Raw genomic sequence first — 24,334 nt, 5'->3', positions numbered from 1 at the left:
AACATGATGTATATATTCTTTAACACGCAATTAATGTTAAGTGTAGAGCACTTTAGTGCTGTACTTTGTAATGAAAGATGTAGAGTTTATGATGATGATGATTGTTGTCATTATTACCCTAACCCATGAACTTTCAAAGAGGAAGTCAACGAGGCCAGACTATAACACAATAGAAAACTGACAAGTCATTTATTAATGTGAACACAACAGCTGTCTCGCTGTTACGGAGCCCTGACGTGGATCAACACGTGACCTGACAAAGATTCTTCAACATGACTTTAATGGCGTGTAGTGGCGCGTCCCCGCCACCAGGGGTCACCGCACACTCACTTGTCGCCCGTCGAGAGGGTCAGCTGATGAACCCGGGATGTAGAAGCTCCTGAGCAGTATCGATAAAAGAGGGGAACACCTTGAATGAGCCGCGACGGGGCTGTGCGTGGCCCTGCGTGGCGCGCGTGGACAGCCGAGCCAACACATTGACTGCAGGAATGTGCGCAGTTACATACACACACGCACACACACATATTTGCTCGGATATTACTCAAGATGCGCGATGGGTTCTTTTAGAGTAATTCTACGGAAACCTATAATTGGAGAGGAGCCAGTGACGCGCTGAAAATAACCAGGTTACCACTTATCCATTTTGGGGAGGGCCCGGGCAGCACGAGGGCGCAGCACCATATAACAGCTCCTCTCCAGCTGTTTGGGAACATCCAGCCCACAACAGCACCGAGCTGGGCTGCAGCATGGACGCAGCAGGAGCAACACCGTCTTCTGGGCTCTGCGGCTGCCAGGCTGGATCTATGGAAGCCGACTGCTGCTGGGTGTGCACCGGGGATCTCTCGGTGGGGAGCTTTTTTTTTTTTTTTTTTTTTTTTAAAGGAGGGAGGGAATGGGGGAGGAGGAGGAGGGAAGAATGGCACGAGGCGCGACACTGTTGCGTTGGTTTTCTCTTTGGACAGACAAGAGAAGATGGGCGAGGGGGGACTGTCCGACTTATTCCAAAAGACAATTTGTTCCCCCCACCCCCCAAAGGATAATCTTGCTCAATTGGAGATGCGTGCAACAGCCAGTGATCAGAGAGGACTGGGGCGGCGGTGGTGGTGCTGCTGCTGCTGCTGCTTGGATGGACGGGGAAGTTAAACTTCGCTGGCAGACGCGATCTGCGAGTCCTCCAGGCAGCCAGACGAGCAGCCAGACAGTCGGCGATGGCTCCGTGTGGATCCGGGATGCTGCTGCCACCTGCACCGTCTGCAGGTAACACGCAGCCTCTCCAGACATCAGGACTGGGTATGTATGGGCCGATCATCCACGATGCATTCCTTCACTATACCTCCTTGAGTGGAAGTTGTACTGCACAGGAGACATTTCCAGAATCCCTGATGGTGATGATGGTGATGATGATGATGATGATGTTGTGCGTTAGAGGCTGGGTCTTTGCGGGCAAGGTGAGTCCTCAATTCATTCAACTGGCCTACAAAGTCCCAGTTTCTGGCTCATGTGACCACCAAGTTCTAGGTAAAGTCACTTGCGCTGGTTAAGAAGCAGACAGGCCTGGTGAATGAGGGCAAAATCCATCTAAAGGACACTCTTACAGGCTCGGGCAACACCAGACATGCTATCATGTAATAGAAAGAGCAACTGTAGGCAACATTCTTCTGATTTCTGCTCAATATTTTATTCATGAGCTTCACTTTTGGTCATAAAACAAAAGAACACGTGTAAAATGAACTTAGGGGAAGAGGACGACGTAGATTTAAACTATCAGGACATTTGAGGGCATTTTCTTGCATTACAAAAGTAAATTATGGTGAAAATAGAACATTTAATCACCCACTGACATACACTGAACAATACCTTGAAGTCAGCTTAATATTAGAATATAATTTGATTAAAAAAATCAGTCGAGATTCATCATTTGACCTGAGGATGGATACATGAAAATGTAATAATACTTTTCTTTAAATAGTCCAAATACAGCAATAGGAGCATTTCTTAGCATAGCGATATATCATGGATGATATGATACGGTGCAGCTCTAACTAGTGAGTGTGTTTGCCTAATAATTGGCTTCAAAACCCCATTTGATTAGTCAAATATTTCACTTACAGCCTTGTGAAAGAGTGTCACAGAGAACCAGCGCAGAGGTGCCTTCTCTCTGGGGAACACCTACAGGAACATACTACTTCTCTGGAAAAGTGACATTTCTGAACCGGCCCCCATTCATGTCTTGCTAAACAGCTTTTCAAAACACGTTCTGAAAAGCTGGGCCTTAAATAGGAAAAAAAAAAAAGTTCAAAGGCTGCACTTTAAGAAAAGGGTTTAATTGTATTATTCCCAAATGATTTAATTTTTAGAATTAAATCCAGATTTGAAGCATGTGCTGCATTACAGCTCAAACTCAACATAAATAGAGCAGGTAGTCAGAGAAGCGCTAGAATACTCTATTATGTTGAACAAGTGTGTCAAGTGGAGAAGAAGAAGTTGTTTTGGAGGCCTGTTTCTATATCTGTCTTGACCCCGGCATGCCGTACATACTTCACTAATGAATTTAGCATCCTGACACTAGATGCTTTATGTAATTAATAGAGGGGAGGGCCGCGGTGGCATGTCCGCGCTGCAAGTGACACATAGGTAAGACATTCGCTGAAGCATGGGATTTTTATTTTAAAAACGCCAGACCTCGGTGATTATTAGATCACACTTAAAACCGTCCTGTAAATGAATCCGTCCGGTTTCTGACGGTCGGAGTAGGCGGTGAATCATCGCGTATCAATCAGCATTCATACTTTCTATCGCACCGTCAAATCTCAAATCGCATCTATAGAAAAGCTCCTCAGATATCACCAGCGATTCCCTCCAACGTAGCACTCTGAAGTGCAATGACACATCACAGAAAACAGATGAGAGCACTGCGGCCAAAAGCTCTCCTTATATGCTGCAGGAGAGTCCGAGCCAGTGCGAGTGTGAGGGCTGAGGGCCTAGTAAGGGAGGTTTGGTGGAAGGAGCCTGGTTTGAATAAGCAGCGAGGCTACGGGGAGCTCTGGGATAGTCACCAAGTGAGCTGATTAGAGCTGTGATATTAAACAGCGCTAGCTGCTACCGCTTGCCAGGCTCTTTTCTCTCTCTGTGGCATTTCATATTGTTTAAAAGGCCCAAATCGAACTCATCGCGCCACTCGGTGTTGCTTACATCTGAAGGGCTGTCTCATATTCTCCCTCCTCGCACCATTTGTGAGCAGACTTACTTTAAATAGATTTTGCCTACATTTCCCAGGTCTGCTTCAGGGTCACAGGGTTCACTGATCAGTCCTGTGAGTTATAGAAAACTGAGGTTAACAAAAAAAAAAAAAGGAAGAAAGCTTTTAATGAAATAGAGCAGGTCTTTCTGGGAAATTCTCCCCTGAACTCATTCATCTCTGAAAAGCATCACTGCAAATCCTAATAAAACGCCACTGTAAATATACAATTCATAAATACTGGAAAGCACTTTTTCTGGAATATATGACACAGTCCCCCCCACCCCCACCCCCTTCCCTCCACCAACCCCCCAAACCCCACCTCCAAAAACCACCTCCCCTTAAAAGGTCAAACTTTGTGGTCATCCAAGGTTGGTGGATTATTTCAGCCACGATTTAACAGATAGCAAATTTATGCAGCGAATTGCAAGTGAGGAGCCAGGAAGCGCGGCAGTTTGATCTCAAAAGTTTGGAATGAGACACAGAAAGGTTAAGCTTAGCGAGGGAGGGAGGGAGAGAAAAGGCAGCAAGAAAAGTGAGGGACTTTTAGGGGCAGCTGTGTTTTATTAACCCAGTCATAATGCCCCTAAAAATCCTTATTGCTCTTGCAATGGTCAACAAAATCTCCTGTTGCGGCATGTCCTGGGATCTCTTGAGATGAGTTTTACATCAACAACCTGTCACACTGCAGGAACGTGTGTGTGTGTGTGTGTGTGTGCGTGAACGACACAGGTGGGATTTATGCATACATTCATGAATTTCAGGATGCAGTCTCATGGGAGGAAACGAACTGTAACAAGCGAGGATGTTTTGTCAAAACTTTCACAGCATGTTTGCTGATGTCGATTAGCGAGCCGGAAATGTTAACAACTCAATCATGGAGCTGTGCAGGCTGAATGAAAAGCATCTCCTCACTAACAATACCAGACTATTTTTTTTTTCTTCTTCTTCTGGCAGATACATGAATTATGCTGTCATTATATTTCCAGCCAAGACTTCGTAGTTTAACATGCAAACAGGGTTGGGGCAGGGAGGGGAGGTTGACGCCTGTGTATGTGTGTGTCCTTCAGTACTTTCACCGGCATGCCAAAGGACGAAGTGGAGACAGAGAGTGGAATGACAGGCAGGTAGATGGACAAAAATTCTGGCTGACAACAAAGCAAATTCAGAGAGTATTGAGATACACAGTAGAGGCTGGTTGGAAGACAGGGAGGCAGATGGGAGTATTAAGACAGGTAAACAATCTTTGACAGGCAGCAGACAAGCATGCTGGTGGAGAGAGAGAGAGAGAGAGAGAGAGAGAGAAGAAAGAGAGAGACAAAGACAGGACGGCAGCTGTAGCAAGACAGAAAATGGCAACCGGGCCGAGTGATGGATACAAGACAAGTGGCAGGATGTGTAGCGATAGAACAGACAGACAGATAGATTGATAGACAGAGAGACATCAGGGCCAGCGGGTCGTGGATGACTGGGATCCAGGCCTGGGTGTGGTGGGCTGTCATGGCTGGAGAACGGGTGGTGTAGAGCTCTCGATGTTGGTGAATGAGTCATCAGAGGGAGGCTATTCTGTTGAGTCTCCCTATGGGACGGCGGCAGCGGCTGAAGGAAGGAGGGAAGGATCTTCTCCACACTGAGGGAAAGAGAGAGAGAGAGAGACAGACAGACAGACAAGAGGAGAGGGAGCGAGGGAAAGTGTGGACGATGACTCAGGACCACGAACCACATGGTGATGGAGACAGGAGGAAGGAATTACTCATCAGAGCATGTGGTACGGCTATCACAGGACTGACAGTGTGTTTCCCCCATGGCTGCTACTCAGCCGCCATCCAGCCGCTGTCACCTCCCTCAGGCCCGACACCAATCAGCTGCACTCTTACTGAACACAACCGGAGTGAAAGTGGGTGACCAGGGTGAGCAATGGGTGTGTGTGTGTGTGTAAAATTAGCACAGGAAGGGTTTGAAATTAAAGTTAGTGCCACCATAGGACATCACATGGGATCAATTTAACATGAATGAGTTTTTGAACTCCTTTATCAAAGGCAAATCCACTTAAGTTGTGTTGGGTCTTGGGTCATGACTTGTTACACCCCCCCCCCCCCCATGTCTCCTCTCATGGTTACCTGGATTTCTAAAGAATCTGGCGTCATAATCATACTGTTGATATTTTTCAGTCGAAGCTCTAACAGCCCTCCTTGTTCTGTGGTCCTCGTGTTTGCAGGGTTCCTACTGAGTCTTGGGTAAAGCTGCAACAGTTCCTAGAACAAACTCGTTCATGTTCTAGTCCCCCAATTTTTGCCACAGACCCCAAGAAGTCCTACCCAGCATCACCGACGTGACCCTTGACAAGATCATTTACTATACAAATATCAACGTAATGTTAGGTATGACATGTTTTGCACATTTTTTTCGTTTTGGTTTGAACTTTTTCTTTTGGTTTCGTTTTAAGCTAATAAATTTTCCCTACTGTGGGGGGTGGGGGTGGGGGGGTTCCCAAACATTAAAATCTGTCAAAAGAAATTGGTCAGAAAATTCAAAAGAAAACAAAGAAACAAAAAAATTCGGAAACAAATATTTTACAGTGACATATCATATAATATTTTGTATGTAATGGTCATGTCAGTGATGCTGTCTTGGATTTCTTTCAGGTGTTTTTCACAAATATTGAAATAAAATTGATTTTAAACTATTGTTGGAGCCTTTAAATAACCCGGGGTTTGCCAGGGATCCCCAACCCCCACCCCCCCACTTTGAGTCGCCCGCGAGTCTAGGGTCCTGGTTTGAGTCAAGACTGACAGGTATAACTGAGTATAAATCATGCGGTGTGTCGATACAAGGGATTCGCCCTGGTCCCTGCCTGCTAATATTGGAGTTTTACATTACAGCAAGTTGCTGCAGGTCGTTGGGCTCTTGCTATGAATTAGGCAACACTGTCAAAATATTTAATCAAAGCAGCTGCAGAACAGAAAAAGTCTTTATCAGTATTTATCTGCAGTACGCGGTGAACAGAGGGTGACATTTTGAGTCCAGCTTACAAAGCAGCTCTTTTCTGGCTGCGTAAATCCATCTTTGCTGTAATAAATGTGCCTCTGGATGAAAAACTTGTATTAAGTCATGACAAAGATGGAGAAAAAAGAGCTGAAAAAAAAGGGGGGGGGGGGCTACCACACGCACCGCTGCTGCGCTTTGTCTGCTGGTGACTCGGTAGCTGAACCTGTCCTTGAATCGGTGACGGTGGTGAATTAAGCGCAGACAGATGGCTGAGTGGTGGAGTGTGATGGGGAACACATCCGCCCACCTGGTCAGTAGATATGTGTCCCATCCACCTGTCGCTTTGAACTTTCACAATGTGCACATGCAGCAAAAGAAAAGGAGGTGATGAGTGCGCCATGGCGGCGTGACTCAACAGGTGAAAGGGGCACACCCATGAGACTAGTTTAAGCTCCCCCACCCTACCACTCCCCTCCTCCTTCTCCTCCTCCTCCTCTCACCAGTGGCGGCGATCCTAGATCTCTGTTTAACAGAGGCTGCCATTACTGTAGGGTGTGGGTTGACAGCACTCCAACACCAGAGGAGCCACTCAAAAATCCAGAGCAAATACTGCAGACAAAAGCGAGAGGGCAAGAAAAACGACTAGAGCAAACCTTCCCCTCGCATGTGTGGATCCCTCTTGCACCCCGCTTAAAAAATGAGAATGAACCCTCTGACCTGCTTTCAGCCAGCCAGCCTGCTAGACCTGGCCTCGCTAGAACTGGAGTAAATAGACAGGAGCGTAATCTGCTGTCAATGTTCGCTGTGGTGATTTCCTTAACCCACATTAATGTGAGGCTTTAGCTGCTGCTCCCCACGGATCTCTGGGTCCTCTGGAGCAGCACTTCTGACTTAGCCTGGTTGTTAACTGATGGGATTTATGCACCAGGAAAACAAGTTGCACCACACACACGCGTTTTTATTATGTAAGATTAATTGTTGATAAATATTTATGTTTCGTAACTCCCTGCCATTACTGTTCTGTAGGTAGCTAAAATGTCAGCTTGCTTTTTTATGAGAGATTTAGGAGTAGAATCAGACTAATGATATAGATTTTGAGGCCATTGCTGATATTAGGTGATATTTATAATTATACTCCACCAATATTTGTTATATATTGTATAAATGTACACAAGCACTGTCAGATAATGTAAGTAGAATGTAACAAGTAAAATGAACAAGTGTCCCATTTATGGCTTCACTGACATGCGTTGTCAAAAACACCTGATATGATACTGTTACATAGTTTTAGTTCTGTTTGACATACATATGTAACAACCTCATATACTTCACTACGACTTGCTTTACTTACATGTAAACTACGTGCCGAGTCAAGTCTTCATATCGCCGGACGTCAGCCAACACAATCCACCTGTGAAAGGTCGATATCTGCCGACATGTCGGTCAAACTCAAGATTGAAAAGTAAAATACGGAACTTGTTCAACCCGTGTGAGCTGACATTTGATCTTGTGCTATTTAAATGTGGAAAGACTTTTCATAAAAATAACACAATACACCTCAAGTTCTAAATTAATATGCCAATAATCCATCGTCATCTTCCGCTTAGTCTTTACTAGTAAGGGTCGCGGGGGGGCTGGAGCCTATCCCAGCATCTACGGGCGAGAGGCGGGGTTCACCCTGGACAGGTCACCAGTCCATCGCAGGGCCAACATAGAGAGACAGACAACCATTCACACTCACAGTCACACCTACAGTCAATTTAGAGTATCAATCAGCCTCATATGCCAATACTGTTTATCTTAATTTGTAAGCTAGCTCAGCATGATCACATAGTTCCAACGAACATTACTTACTCATGCATAAATAAATATGTATTTCTCTTTAAAACCTGAATCTTAACATTAAAAAAAAAAAAAATTTTGAAACACCGCCACATTCATCAATAGCTACATTTACAGGGACGACTCTATTCCCTTATTAACCGTATTAAGACAAGAATCTGAGTAAGACTCAAGTAGAAATAAAGACCTGGAGTATTTTTGATCTTTGTCAAAGTATTGAAGTGTGCTGTAGACACGTGTGCACAGCAATCACATGATTAAGTCTTCCCAGAGTTTTTGCAGCATATTGTGACACGTATGGACGTCAAAATACTGGATGACACAGTCCAGCCCTGGTGAATGTTACTAATTCAGGTCTAAGAGGCTGACATGGTTTCAGGTGAACTTCCCGAAGAACTTAATGGTGTAATGTGGACGTGTGTCTGCTGTCATTTGTCTGATTCTGCTCTGTATCATTTCTAAAAGCAACTCATGTGCGTACCTTAATAGAAATATTGTCTTATTTAAGGTCACGTCACCTTTCACCTAACAGTCAGTCAAAAAGAGGTGGGAATTATAACATCAACGCTGTGAGGGAGCTAATCCTGACTGTCCATGACAACCCAGTTACTGGCCTACTAATGGCAAAGTTCTTTGCTTCTATTTTTTAGCTAACTGTTCTGAAGTAAGACGGAATGCTTCCATGTGTTTTTATGACCTCACAACAATGACAGCTGGAGAGAAAACGTCCTAAACATGAGGTGGGGGTGCTGCCAGTACACAAAGTGCATTTTTTTTCCCAGTAAAGAAATTCCTCCAAGTTGTTTTAATGTTGTAACCCGATTAGGTAAATAGCTTGTAACCAGTTACGCACTTAGGACAGACTTCACACACAAACTATTGGAGCTATTTGATGTGAGATTCCAGCATCAATAAATCACTTCGGGAGGAGGAAACCAGTTCCAGTCGACCCTTTGGACAAATATCTGGCAGTGCGACGTTGCCAGCGTAAACAAATAAAATAACAGGTTCTGCTGTGCTGCAAGGTGGACTAAAGGCTCACAACACACACCTCGCTTGAGTCTGTGGCTTCAGTTAGAGCAAGTGTGTGTGTGTGATGTACATATTGAAATAAGATCCTATTGAACGAGAGGGGTTGGAATGTGTACACACTGTCAGACTGCTCTCAGGTATTGCACTTCAGTTCAATCGGCAGCCGGGCGCGATCCTCTTCTGTTTATCTTAGTAATTATGTCTGTAACACACACACACACACACACACACACACACACACACACACACACACACACAAAGAGTGACATTTCATATTTACAGTATTGACACTGTGTGAAACTATTTGCAATAGTATGAAGACGACTGCTGCAGCCCTCAAAGGAGCCTGAGTTTCAGCTCTGCCTAAATATTTAGATGCCTCCTCTGGTCTCCCCTCTCCCCTGCTGCCAGCCGTCGACAAAGGCAAGAGTGGTTTCCAGTTGTTTTCTGGCTATTTAGGGTCAACGATGCATGTTGGCAGATCCCCTCTATAGTCTCTCTTTGCATTGCAAAATCTGTTGGAGGCTGAACTCGGCTCAGTGGTTGTATGCGCTACGTTGTGTAACAATGAGCTCCACGGGGCGATTGGCAGATGTCATACTATTGTGCTGTTAGAGTCAGCGTGTGTGTGTGTGTGTGTGTGTAAGAGGTGAGGAAATAAGCCAGCGTTGGTTTTGGCAGAAACATCATTTGCCAAAGAAGCTGTTAGATGACCAAATCTTACCAAACAAACCTGCAGCGTTGAGTGTTTTATCTGTCCAAGCTCTTCATAATGAGAAGGTGGCTGTTTGCCGCCCCACACACTGCTGGCTGTGTGAGCTAAGAGGGCTTATGTTGAACTGTGGTGGGCCTCCACTTGATTCACTGTGCTGTAAAACTAAAATGAGACTACAGTGGAGGTAGGCTGCTGTTTCTCACCAACATTTGTAGTTAGTTCCAGGATGAAGGGAACATTTTCAACTAATCTTTTCGTCTGCTTGCTATGGCTCACTTGAAGTCCTACTGTCTGACCCGATCCAGTCCAGAAAGTCGTCCATGCCAAGCTTGGCAGCGACGATATTCTTAAAAAAAAAAAGCAAGAGAAAAACCCATCTCTCTGAAAAATCCCTACATTTCAGAGAAAAGGTTTTCTGCTTCTATTGAAGCTGTCAATGGAAGTTATTCAAGCCAGTTGGAAAACATTTTTTTTGATCTTTATGTTGGCTAAATCATCAGACACGGGGACAGCATGATCCTTTCATAGTTGCTTGAGACAAGTGTGTTTTTGTACCCTTAATATTTCTCGGTGTTGTATGCAAGTACTGTTGATCTGCAGAGCCCATTTGCAGCTGACAAGTTTAAAATGTCAGCAACTGCATTTCTTTTCTAGCTGTAACCTTTGCTACAGAGGTGGACAAGAACATATTGCTCGTGCGTGCATGTGTGTGTGTGTGCGTGTGTTTGTGGAACGTATCTTCCTAACTGTTGAATGAAGAACCATTTCATGTTGGCACCAGAGAATATGGGAGCCACAATGTGATAGACGGCCAGAGGCAGTGTGCTTTCTTGGAAGTTCCTTCTCATTCCTTGGGCATAAGAACAGTGGTGCAGGACATGCCTGACTCCAAAACCAACAGTTTTGGAAAGATCGTTTACATTTGCATCCCAAATATTCAGATGTGCTTCCATAACACTTATTTAGATTGACGGTGATTTATTTAATTTTTTTCGTTCGTTCATCTCGTGTGTTTTTGTCATACTTTTTGTCTCGACTCTTTGGCGAACAGGAAGTGTTATGTCTGGCAGCATGGATGTGTGAATGAATATAATTTGTACTAAATACAGCAGTTAGCATCTACTATAAATACACATATGCATTCTTCTAAGATTGATGATGACCTCCTGTTGTCATGTCCTGTCGCCAGCTGTGACATCATCTCCTTTTCTACATTTTTAAAGGAACAGTTTGACATTATACTCAAGGAAAAAAACATGTTTATGCAACCTGAGCTAATAGAAATGTGTATGCATTACATGGTGGTGGCCCATCTGTTAAAATGACATGCCAGCACTATAGAGACAATGTCAATAGAAGGTCAAATAGGATCCTTTAGTCATGGTAGACCCTCAAAACCTCTGGATGTACATGGCGCGATGTTGTTTTGTAGCTTAGAACACTTTATCTTACCATTATAAACTGATACCAGCGTCTTAAAATGACATTAACTCTTAAAAAATAAAGTTTTATGATGTGACAACACGATCAGTTCCCGTCCGATGATTTTATGTGCCCATCAGGAAAAACTAATCCCTACTTACCAAGCATTGCACGGTAGCTTTGCCACCGTGCAATGCTTGGTCTGATCTTGAGTAATGAAGGAAGGAGTCTAAGTAGATGAACGTAGGCCTGACTCACACAAAAAAGACATTTGTTGGTCAGCGGCAAAAAAATATAAAAATAAAGCAGTTGCTAACAAGTGGCTAAACCAGACCATGGAATTTTGTCTTGGACATTAAATGTCATCACATTTGGGAAAAAAAAGAATGTTATGTTAATGTAATGTTAGCTGTTCACCTGCAAAAATTGCATTTGTACTTCAAAAATCATTTAAAAACATCATTTATTTTTGAAGCGAATGCCGATGAAGAAGTTTCATAAACTGCTGATTTTCAGCAATCTTCTGAAATCTGTTTTTAAAATCTCATTAGCTTTGGGTCGAAGGAAGCCATGTTAATTCTGATGTCTGGGTCGGCCTACAAAAATAGTGTACGCGCTCTTTCTTCCTCTCTGATGGTATTTATTGCAGTAACAATATGATTTGTAGTGTTTAAAAGTACCATAAACACTGTGATTTTGGCAACAAGTCGCCTACAGAGCTGTTCAAACACAAACATTGGGATTTCCTTCTATATGGATGCAAAAAAATGTTTAACTAGAGCAAATGCACCTATAGCACCATGGTAGCGCTGGCAAGTCAACAGGGAGGATCATGGACGCTATGATATGTAACAGCTCTATTTGTCTCCTTCAAGTCATCATTGGTGCTGTCGCACCCAGCTGCACACACAGAAGGTGATATCAAAAGTTGCTGGCTGAAGTAGAGGAATTCCTGCTTTCCTGCCTTCTCCGTGTGAGGCGGGGTTGTTTGTCAGACCGTTGTTTGCATCCATATTGAGACATCAGCAAGTGTTCAGGTTTTCAGGCGCTGTAGGCTGAACAGTTGCTTGAAGCATACTGATGCCTTTTAGTTGAACTGCAATATTGTGCACTGTATTAAAGCTTGAAATATTGATGCAGTCATAAATATCCACCTGTGTCAGGGAGTGATCAAACATTCTTCCAGTTTCCACAGCTCTTGTGACATCTCCCTCTCCGTCAAACGGCCTCTGACTTTATTAAGCATGAGGAGAACACAAATGTCTCAAGACAATCAAAAATGAATGCAACAACTCGCGTGTATTCTGCCAGCGGAGCCTTAGCAACAGCTATACTTGTCTCATATATCAACTTGTTATTAAGGAACATGCACATTATAGATTAAACACTCGCCTGCTCACCAGGCTGCATGGGAGAATGGGCGGGGGAGGTCAGAGGGCGATTGGCGGATAAACTCAGCTTAACTTTGTCTTATCAGCACACCCAAATTCCCCTCATCATTCCCCTCACCACTCTCTATATTAACCTGCTCTAAAATGAAGCAAATGAATTCTGTGTCTGAGAGGTTATAAGAGAACCAGAACCACTTTATTTTATTAACACACCAACCTTTTGGGAAATACGCTTATTGGCTGTCCTCTCAAGAGCCGGACAGAAAGATAGATACCCTTTTGTCCTCTGTGAGTGCAGTAGAGAGCCTTCAGAGATGAAAGGAATGCTAGTTAGCTTAGCACAATGAATGGTTGTGGATGGGAAATGTAAGCATACCTGTGTTAAAATTCATAAAATAGACCAGGTTTAGGATCTTGGTCATCATCATAATTATCATCATCCTCTCTTAAAAAGTCAGCCACAATTAGCAGTCGCACTCACTCTTCTCAACAAACCTTTTTGTTTCATTGGCTGAAGTTTGGAGGTGCTGTGTCAAATCACTGCGCCAAGCAAGGAAAGTAGTTCCAACTATGTGTCTTGATTCAAAAATTACAATATCTTGCAATTTTAAATTGTTGTTTCACAGCAGATGTCATACAAAATCCTGGTTCAGTTAGTGCTGGCAATGACTTCTGTTCTGATTTAAAGTGTGTTTGTTTTTGACAGAAGTACGCTAACGTTTCCCGTCCATTACTATTAATTGTGCTAAGCTAACTAGCAGTCAATCAGTGTCTCTGCTGTAGCACAGAAGAGAAAAAAAGTATCCATCTTCTTATCCGGCTTCAAGGAGGATGACTAATAAGCACAAAAAAGTTGGTGTGTTCCTTTAAGCGAAAAAGCTTAAATAAGCAACCTTTAATACAATTAGCAATTCATCCAAGAATAATTAACACAATGTCACAGTGTGAGTTTGCAGTATTACTTAAATGGCTTTTTCTATAACAAAGTGGTTTGAAGAGCGATCCCAGTTTCTCTCATAAAGTACCACAGTTGACAGCCAACACTACAAGCACCAGTCAAACCTCATCAAACCTCAACAACCAGCTCAACAATCTTAACTGGAAATATGTTAAGTCCCTTGCATTTGGCCTTTCTAGCGGCGCTTACGTCCAGGTTGCATATCAATTACATACCCTGTGTGTAACCTTAAACCACCAACTTGTTCTAATGTGAAAGTAATCACTTGATTTATGGAGCCTGTTGGGACTTGCGCTTGGCTTTATTCCAGGATTATATTTAAAGCCCTGATTTAATGTAGCCGCTGGATGCAATATATTCTATAGATCTGAAATTACGGAACATGTCAGTGCTAGACAACACACATTAAGAAAAAACAATATTCTGGCTGCAGTGTCGCTTGATGCGACACAAAACATGGGATAAAATGAAAGCCTGTCACACCAGAACCACATCACGATGACTGAGCTGCGTGAAACAACATTTAAGCCAAAGTGCACCTGTTCACCTTTTTTTTTTTTTTGCTACCTTTTACCATTTTCATCATTTCAACATCCTTGTTTATTGTAGGGTCGTAAAAGACGAAAAACGCACATGAAGCCACAGCTTGGTATTTTTTGGCAGACAAAAAAAAACAACACAAAATCATGAATGTGCTGAGGAGAATCAGGAATGTGATATATTTCAAACCTCATAAAGCATCCCTCCATGTGTTGTTTTCAATTGTGGTGATGCTCTCAGCCTGACTCTTTCCAGCTGATGGCTGCCAGAAATTACAATATAGAAAGATTTGCGTTACAACCTCAGGATTGCAGCAGTTACCAAAATAAAAGCTTTTACTTGAATTGCTGTTTCTATAATGTCTGTGTAGAAGATGTTTTGCAATATCTGAGCAATGATTGTTGAACATATGACAGATTTTTGCTCTGGGATGTTAGAACACAATACGCAATCTTGTTATGGTCAACAAGTCCAGCTACATTTCTTTCCCTTTAACAGGTAGTTAACTAGGCCTAAAAAAAAAATTAAAAAAAATTTCAACTTAAACACCACCACCTAAAATGCTTTGGGAATGTGGGACGCAGTTATGGCATCTCTCTTTTTCTCTCATTCTCATGTTCCAGGCAATTCAGTGTGCAAACACTGAATAAGGCTGCAAATCTGGAAGCCAGCAGTATTTTATTCAGACTAAGTTACATTGCAAGGACTTATTTGGGAAGACTTTGGCAACATGCTGCAGATACTAATATCTTTAGTGTCATTTTGGGAGACGTTTCAACCTCAACATGATCCACTCCTGCTTTTCTGCTCCAGTGGGGGGCTGTGTGAAAATCTGGCAGGCCTGAGCCAAGTTTACTCTCCAGTTGATATCCGCCACTATAGCTGTCTGGTTGTGTCTGCAGTCTTCCTGCTTCAGGCTCAGACGGATGGCTCGCTGTGGTCGTAATGACACAGATAACGGACGTATATACAGATATTGTACATAAAGAACAAATGGGGAGTCCTCAGTAGGTTTACATGCTAGCTATTAGCTATAGCTAACTTTAATTGGACTGCTCTCATTGTCCCACCGCACAAGTATGTCGCGCCTTTTCTATCACGTACCAAACACGTTAGTAAGCCGTGTTTCTGAAAGAAGTTGAGACATCATAAAGTTTGTCTCTGGTCTGTCCACAGGCATGTTGTTTCACTGTACAGGACCCCTCGACGGCTCACTGCTCCTCTCCTGTGTGAAACAGCACAGGGGATCCTGCGGAACCTGTACAGGCCAAGCGCCAGGCCACTCAGAGACCGAATGAAGCCTGTACATGCCAGAGTAATCAAATTCCCAATTTATCTACATATGTTTGCAATTTCAACAAGTATGATTTCAGCCTGACGAACGTGTATACATGTTTTAAAAATCCAGTAACAGTTGGACTAACTCTGCAATTTGAATTTTTCTAACATGATGTAAATGAACGAAATGGCGCTGAAGTGAAAAGTAAGGTGCTCCTGTAGGAATAGCGAAGGATGAAGTTGCACGACATAAGGCTGCAATGTGCCACTGACAGATTCGCTTAAATCTGGCTTCCCAGCTGCTATGGAGCTGCTGTTAGACTGGTAGGGGATGGAGGAGGTGTTCTGTTTCACTTCTCTTACTGGTGGCTGGAGGGAAGCTGCAGTCAGGCAGCAGGGTTTACCGGTGACAGAGAACTGACTGCCTACTTCCTGGAGGCTGTGCAGACACTGTGAGATTCTTCTTCAGTAATATCAATGATTTCCTGATGGGAGTCTGGACTAGAGGAATGACATGACACATTTGTATTTGAATTCATCTGGAGGAAGTCTGTAGGAGAACCGCGCTGATGTGTTCACGGTGACATCACCGCAAAGCCTGATGATGTAACACAGAACAGATTCATTTTAAAGGAACAGCAGCTGACGTGTGACTCCGACACTCGACTCCCTTCACAAACGATGCAACTTGATCTGTCAGTGACAAACCCGTTTCTACTGCTGGTCCACAACTGGTCCAGCCACAAAGAAAGATGTTCGTGGTCATGATGCAGCTGAGCGTACTGGCAAGAATCCTTTCTGATCTAAACTCTTCAATTTTTTTAACGGAAACATAAAAAGCTTTGAAGCTCATGTAAATATAGAGATACATGCTTAAAGAGTAGGAGTAAAGCTCAATCCTTGTTTTAGCAACACAAGACGGACGCTGACATTTGCTGTCGTGTCGGCCTGATCATCTCTCGTACATACTATGGTGAAGTTCACACATCTGCAACCGAACATTGAGAATTTAACTTGTTAACTCACGAGTCCAACAGATTAACATCTGACAGGGACTCGCCAGAAGGCCTTAATGAGTCTCTACTAAATACACAGTCGCTTTTTGTCGGGCGATATGTGCACTGCTGGAGAGTTTAAAAAAAAGGTAAAGGATGGTCTTTTGCTTTCAGATTTACAGCCGCGGGGTCAACAGTGGAAGTGGAGCTGGAGCTGAGTGGTGCAGAGCGCTCCTCCCCTGCTCCTCTCCTCCTCACCCAATTTCACTCTCACGCTGTATATGGGTCATACTGCGATTGTGCATGCATGCAGGTGAATAGCTTCTCTTTTCCAGTGAGTGTATGGAAAGTACTCAAAGATTTACTCTGTAAAAGTTGCTGCACAGTGGAACAATGCTGCATTTATAGCAAAAGGTCACAGTTACATAGAAAAAGCAGCATTTTTTTTTAAATTTTCGGCCTGTAAAAAGTTTTCTTTGACTACAGTACGATAAGTACATCATAATTGAACAACTCAGACAAGTGTCTTGTTATGATCCATCTCTGCTCTTTTTCACATCTGTTATCTGTGTGTGTGTGTGTGTGTGTGCGTGTGCGTGCGTGCGTGTGTGCATGAATACCCTGGGCCATATGTAATCATTTACAGTATGCAGTACATTTTGTCTTACTTTTGGTTGCTCACGTGTTGATGTTTCTTCAGGACATTTAGAAATACATTTTTTTTAAATTACTTGATTTTGTCCATTCGGTTTGTTGCTCTTTTTTTTTTTTTTAAATCACTAAAAATAATTGTATTACCTTCCAAAGAACCTGAAACAAAACATGCGCTTTTACTGTGTACATGTTGCTGTTTTGTATGTGTGCGTGTGTGTGTGTGTGCGTGTGTGACCCCGTGAGAAGTTTGCCCAACCTCAGTGTAGGCAGGAAGGCAGGATGTTTTTGATGAAGTAGGGAGCTTAATTTAGGCCGAGGCATTCTCAGTATCTGTCACCCAACTCTCAACCATCTTAACACGCAGAACGGGAGGGTGTTTGTGTGTGCGTGTGTGCACGCACTCCGTGTTTATTCAGGCAGACAGGTTATAAATTCAAGAAATGTACACCAACCCATCTTAAAGAGACTACACGAGCAGAGTCAAAGATATGCACTTTCTTTATAAAAATAATACCAGCTTTTACGGTTCTTTTTTGATTTTTATGATGAATTATTGAAACTAGCTATTAAAAATCCCATGAACTCTGCCAAACAACCCCAAATCTCTTCTAAAAGAATTGGCTTGTTTTCACTTCTGCTTGGCCATAAAATAACCAAACAGGCAAAAGCAAAAAAAAAAAAAAAAAAAAAGCCAATAAGTCCTGCCAAAGATGTCTGCTCGCACGCTCTGTTCTCTCTCTGTGATACACAAAGACGTTTTCTGCCTACCTCTTACAATGACTGAACTTTTATCTTCCTGCATGAAAAAAAAGTTTATATTCATAACTCTTAAGGATGAGCTAACTCCAGCTGCATAAACCTACATTTTCTCCCTTTGAGCCTGAGGTGTCATCCGTCTTTGAAGACCACATATGCTGAAAGGAGCAATGCAGTTTTTGAAAGCTTGTGAAAGAATCTCGTGACACTCTGACCCTGAACATGTCGTCATTTTAACGTTACTTTAGAGGAACGTGCTCCGACACGTCAAGTGACTGTACAGCGCTGAGAGGAGAGGCGTGTGGTCGTCACGCATCCGTAACGAATGGAAAGTAAAGACCACACGGCGGAATGGTCAGATCAGGTTGTCAGAGAACATATTTAAAAACTGGGTCAGGGTCCATAACCTCTGTTTTCTCTCTCTCACTCCTCTGCACCTTATTTCTCCATCTCATCTTTCCTCCAGTCCTTATAGCTTAATCTCTCCACCCACTTTCCATATCAGCAGCTTTATTTCATTCACACCCCCCCACCCCCCATTACTTGCAAGGTTCTTTTTTTACACCTTCTTCTTCTCATATGCTGAGCCTGGCATGCGCTGCCTGATCCATGCGCACAGGCAGCGGCGGCTTTACCTGCATCTTCAGATTAACATCATATTAGTTAAGGGACAATCTGTTAAAAAAAAAAAAAAAAATCCTCTTCATGAATTGTTGGTGTTTTTTTTATTATTATTATTATTCTCCCATAAGGGTTTATTAAAAAAAATGGAGGTGGGTGTAAGTCACAGCCATATGATTCATCTGCAGGTTTAGTGGCAGCCAGAAGGACATTATGAGTGTTACAATAAGCCTTTTCAGTTCTGGTTTATAACATGAAAAAACAGGCCCAGCTGTTGCTGCAGTGCTTACAGGCCTGAAAAACATTTTTAGGGACCTAACAAGACAGAAAATCTCTGTATTAAGGGGAGTGACTTGAGTTTCAAACGGACACGATTGGGTTAAAAATGAGAAAATCCGTGGAACTGTAACACTGAATAGCATGGTGGTGATCCTACATGTTCCCTGCTTCAACAATGTAATGTCATGGGCGGTTTTAGAAAAGGAGCAAGTCCGCATCGGGGGCGTTGGTGGGCGGTCAGCTTCAACAAACACTGACTCTGCAGTGTGAGACGGGTGTTGGGGTCCGGTTGAAGTCCGGTTTATAACATCATCCTTACTGATGATGTGTGGTGACCTTGGCTGCATGTTACGGTATCTCAGGATTACCTCGAGGAAACTTCTTCAAATCTGTCACGAACATCCACGAGGACTAAACTTTCTTATGCCTCACAAAGTAGAGTCCAAGGGACCTCCAGAGTTCTCTGTTTTTGTGTTTCCTCATCTTCGTTTTTGTAGGAAGGAGGTTTTTTCTGGGGTGTGGGGTGCTAACCCTACACTCCCATTTGAGGCTGTGGTGGAGTTGATTTGTCAGTCCTCTCCCCTCCCAGGATTCCAGACTCATGAGACTGGTTTAAGGTCGTGTAAAAGCTGCCCCTATAAATCAAACCCAATCAACTCCTGCGAACGTGCAAGTTACTCTACTACTACTAGCAACTTGAAGCAGTCTGGTACTCGAAAATGAACTGAAAAATCTGGTGGTCAAAGGTCAAGGTCACTGTGACAGGCAGATCTGGCAGGGGCACTTGATTATTTTCATAGTTGGCTGGTTAAAAATCAATAGAAATTTAAACCTTTAGATAAGACAGTAGATTGATTGATCCAGGATGGGTTTAAACTAGTTTGACACAAAGATTACAAGCATCAGCCAATAGTTGATTATTGACATTGAAATATACTATTACATGTTTGAAATGTACAAAGATGGTGGAATTTAAATGTTGTATCTTCTCAAACAAGCCAGTGTGTTGTTGTTTTTTTCCAGAATCGTGTCACCAGTACGTAACCTGCTGCAACAGTACAACTGCTTGAATAATCACTAATGCTGCTTCTCAACTTTGAGCGAAGGTAGGACGCGTTAATTATTATCGATCTTCTGATCAAACAAGTGTATTTACTGAAATGCAAGAGTATTCCTTTACGCTGTGAAACAGTAAATTATCCACTCAACTTAAGTCCTTCAGATTGTCTGCATATGCTTGCAGGGAATGGGACGTATCCCTGCTCCATTAAATGTGTGTGATAATGCTTAATTAAAGATTCAAGAGGTGCCATACTGCTGCCTATTCTCTGAGGCAGAGCTGGCAGCCCTGCAACAACTTCAACAGTGCTTGTGCCGCCATTCATCACGGGGAAAAATGGCTGCACATATCAACTGGCATAAATGTCCATGCTTCTTTTCAGCTCAGTAGCTCCGAGCCTATTGAGGAACTGACATGTCTGCCAACAATAAGACATGATGACATTGTCCTGTTTTTACGCTGGAGGCCTCCCAGTAAGGAGTTCTCTTGAATACCTCTTTAGAGTGAGATGGAGTCGGGCCCACAACAAGCAGCAGAGCCGAGCTGAGCTGCAAAGCTGCTTTAGAGCCCTGCTGAGACCTGCCAGACCCACAGCTTTCCCTGCCAGGGGCCTCGGCTTGTAGTCAGAGTGAGTTACAGCCTGCGCTCCTGACACACACACACACACACACACACACACACACACACACACAATATACACATATACAATAAACAGGCATGCAGGCCCATGCATGGATTGGGTGTGTGTTGCACTGTAAAACCAATTCACACTCACGGAGAGAATGTATGCTAACGTGCAGTCCCAGTAATAACACCAAACTTCACACTCACAACAGTGACAGCTACGACGTGGGAGGCCACTACTACATAAGCCCATGACTTTTTGATTCAAATTAGCACCACAGACGCTTCTGTTCAAGCAAACATACCTGCATACATGTTATAAGGAGAGCACGTCCTCTAACAGGAGCTCTCTGGGTTAGTTTCAGGTCAAGGTCCAGCTGATGCTGGATCAGCTATCTGGTTTGACATGTGTACAGTAGGCTGAGAATGAGCAGGACTGGGACGCAGCAGAAGGTGTTTAAATGTGAGAGAAAAAGAGAAACCTCGACAATTTAAATAAACCTGGTATAGCGTTGGGGCAGATTATTTTACTTACTACTTTTTTAAAAGTTTTTATTGGCTTACAATAAGTGGGATATTCTTTAGGTATAAGATTTACATAAGATTTCTTTAAGAAAAAAAAACGCTGACTACATTGTCTTTGTAACAAGCCCTTTTTCTCACTGATGATACGACAGTGTTTCTGTCTTAAACTGTGTAATTATTTTTTTGGGATGAGAAATTAGACAAAGGCTTCTCTTTCAGCAGTGTAGAAGAGAGCAGCGCACTATTCATTAATTATATAAATACGTGGCTTTTCTCATCCCGTCTCAAAGTGACGGTACATATAAGTTAAATGTCTTTAATGTGTCATTGTGTGCACGTAGTTCAAACCCGGCTACGGTGACTCCCACATTTATATCGTACTTCAGTGTCAGATACATCGTTTCCTCCTAAACTGAGTGGTTGATGACGGGTTGTTCTTTCATCAAGCGAACATCATTTGAGTGGCTCTTTTTAATCACCAGTTTTTGAGACCGACAACATTATTTACTAGCAAGAAGGAACTTCGAATTTGTAGATTTCTGTAAGCTTGAGTGAAATAATTGTCGTTTTTGCGTGAGGAAATGATCTCAACATTTCCTCTGTGAGGAACATTTGCCAGTTGTTGGCTCCACTTGTGATTTCTCGCTGGTTGGTTGGACTGATGAGTTAATCAAACATTTACAAGAGGCCACTTCAGCCAATTCTAAATAAAACATTTGCTTAACTAGTGTTTAACTTCACTTTTTTGCAGATTTAACTCTGGGATGTAGAATTGAATGTACCAAATTTTGAATATATAGCAGCATATGCATTAAAACATCTGAAGATACCCAGAAGACAAGAAGATAAAAAAAAGCTTTAGATTTTGTGTGTGACACATTTCTGCTGTCAGTCAGTCAGAAAAGTCTACAGAAGAGTGGCTTATCCCTCTACGGCATTTTTGGAAAGTTGAAAAATCATCAACAAGTTGTCCACTGCGGTTGTACATCATAAAGCATAAATAAACTCCGACTCACTTTCAAATTAGAGTGTGTGCGCTTGATTTATGTCATGTAGTGACTTCACTCGGAGGAGATGGTTGTCTTTCACAAGCAGTATCTGAGCTTACTGAGCGCTCACACGAGAGCTTTATAAATGTATCTCTCCGCCGTAATAGATGAATGCAGGAGCGTAGCTATAGAGGCTGCATCTCTATATATCAGGAATGTTGATGTGGTCCAGAGTTTAATAGAACGAGGCGTGGGTGTCGGGCAAGAGTCCCCCTGAGCAGAGTAAAAGTCTTAATGTACTAAAAAGCCTTGACCTGGACCCTACACACCCACTCGCAGGGACAGAGCATCTCTCTTCCAAGTCAGCACATACTTTCATAGTTTGACGCAGCAGCGAAGACACAAATGAAAAACACAAGACAGACAAGAAAACATACAACAAATGCTTCTCAGAAAAAAAGATGAGCACAAAATGTACCCGAGCTGCTGCTATTGATGCCTTCACTCGCCCCCCTCCTGCCTCAACCCCTCCAGCCCCCCCCCCCCCCCACACACACACACACCAACACATATACACAACCAAACACATCCTTGTTGTCTTGTGTCATGCAATGAAGAGCACATGACTTAAATCGGGTGTGGTGCATGACTTCTTATCGGACAAAAGCGTCCCACAGAGAGAGCTGGTGGGGGAGACTTCGCCTCCCCTCCTGTCATGTCTGTCGGCAGTCATGAGGTCTCCATCCACTTCTCCACGCCGTGTCTCGTGGTTCAAAGACCATAAAATGTTTGAGAAAAAGAAAAAATCCCCCTGCTTCTAAAACATCCAGCCGTGGCAGCGTGTTGTCAATAAATCAGCTGCTTAGCCTGAGGAGGGTGGCATTAACTGGGTGGAAGGAGTACTGAAGGCAAGAATGAGGCCTTTGATATATTTTTTTTCTTCATATAAATGTCGCACCTGGAGGGTCTAATGACTGTCGTTGGGAGTGCTCGGTTTGAATCCCACACATTGATCCAGATTCGGCATGCTAACGTCATTAAGCGGAGCAAATATCCTGACGACAGGAGATACATCCTGTTTTATCACAGAGAATGATCTCGTGTCAGTCTCCTGCTGACAAATCTGTATCATTTAGCTGACAAATTGATGATGATGATATCTGTATGTTTCACTAATAACTCGCGTGTCCCCTTACTCTTACGTTAACGTCTCCCTCTCACCGACACGTGTTTTTAGTCAAACTTCTGCAACAAATTTGCAGCTCAATAATGCCAGTACTTTTCATAATCAGATAGTTATAATGCTTCTGCATGTGTTGGAAGTGGCTTATAAATCAAAGCGCACCACAATATAAGGGCAAGACTTGCTTTATAAAGTGAAAAGAAAGGCAAGAAGAAGAAAAAGTTGAAGGGTTGTAAAAGTTTACATCCTCTGTGAATGTCGCCCGCTTTGATTTTCGGTTGATCGTTGAAACAAGCTGGCAAATTGTAACCAAAAGGGCTGAAATGGAACAAGGCAGAAATGTGGTGTGTGTGTGTGTGTGTGTTAAAGGCTGCCTGTCCCATCACAAGGTATCATCACTGAGAGGCGATGCCCTCAAGCAGCTGGCGTCAGTCCAAAGAGGGCACTTCAAATTAGAGTAGTGTTCACAAACCTCGAGGTTGCTGGGTTCATTTGCAGTCAAGATATGAAAAGGGTCGATTGTCCCATCTAATGTTGACGGCTGCATGAAAATCAAGTGAAGACGCTTTGAATCGCAGGCCTATACTCTATGTGACCGTCACTAATGGTGGAGTGAATCGATCAACCAAAGGGTGGACTGAGGGATATGTAGGAAGACGTACATAGCTGACTGTCTCTTTGAGTGATGGCTCTCTTGAAGAATTTGTTGTAAAATGTTCAATTCTTGGATGTGCAACCTTAATTGTGTTATATGCTCAATAAAGATTCTCTTCAAAAGGTTTTATACTGTCGTTGTCCTGTTATTACATGTCAAATTGTATTCATCCAGCCCATAATTAAAGTTCATGATCTACAGTATGTGTTAGGAAACCTTCCAGCTCCTCCATGGACCTGAGGAAGAGCCAGAGAGGAAGAGTCCCTCTCCAAGACATGATGGAGCACAAAGTCACAAAACATTTGATGACAGAAAGGTCAAACTCATTTCATATTTTATCAATAAATAACTAACATCACGCACACTAGTTCAGGGACAACCTGTGGCTTTACCTACACTGTCGTTGGCAGCACCAGTGGCTAGGCTCGCACAGCTAACTTTAATGCTAGCTCTGTTGTTGGTTTCAACTTTTGAATCAAGATTAAAGCAAATTGGCCAAATTTTGGGTGTTGAAGCGCCTCACTGTTTTGACTCAGGAGGATTTGGGTCAGAACTGGATCCAGCTCTTGCTTCTGAATGGTTGGAACTT

The 24,334-nt window shown here is 43.0% G+C and overlaps 1 long non-coding RNA gene across 1 annotated transcript; it reads left to right on the top strand.

Moving 5' to 3' along the window:
• The first annotated feature begins 890 nt into the window (after positions 1-890).
• LOC147257355 (uncharacterized) lies at positions 891-23,828 on the top strand. Its single transcript, XR_015117474.1, has 3 exons — positions 891-1,290; positions 19,733-19,815; positions 20,272-23,828. It is a non-coding gene; the product is annotated as an uncharacterized LOC147257355 (long non-coding RNA).
• The last annotated feature ends 506 nt before the right edge of the window (positions 23,829-24,334 follow it).

This window comes from Aulostomus chinensis, chromosome 8 (assembly GCF_037954235.1).
Source record: "Aulostomus chinensis isolate RoL2024-O1b breed Wild chromosome 8, RoL_Achi_v1.0, whole genome shotgun sequence".
Taxonomy (NCBI): domain Eukaryota; kingdom Metazoa; phylum Chordata; class Actinopteri; order Syngnathiformes; family Aulostomidae; genus Aulostomus; species Aulostomus chinensis.
Note: the sequence above shows the minus strand (reverse complement) of the source record. Positions and strands in the feature narration are given on the sequence as shown.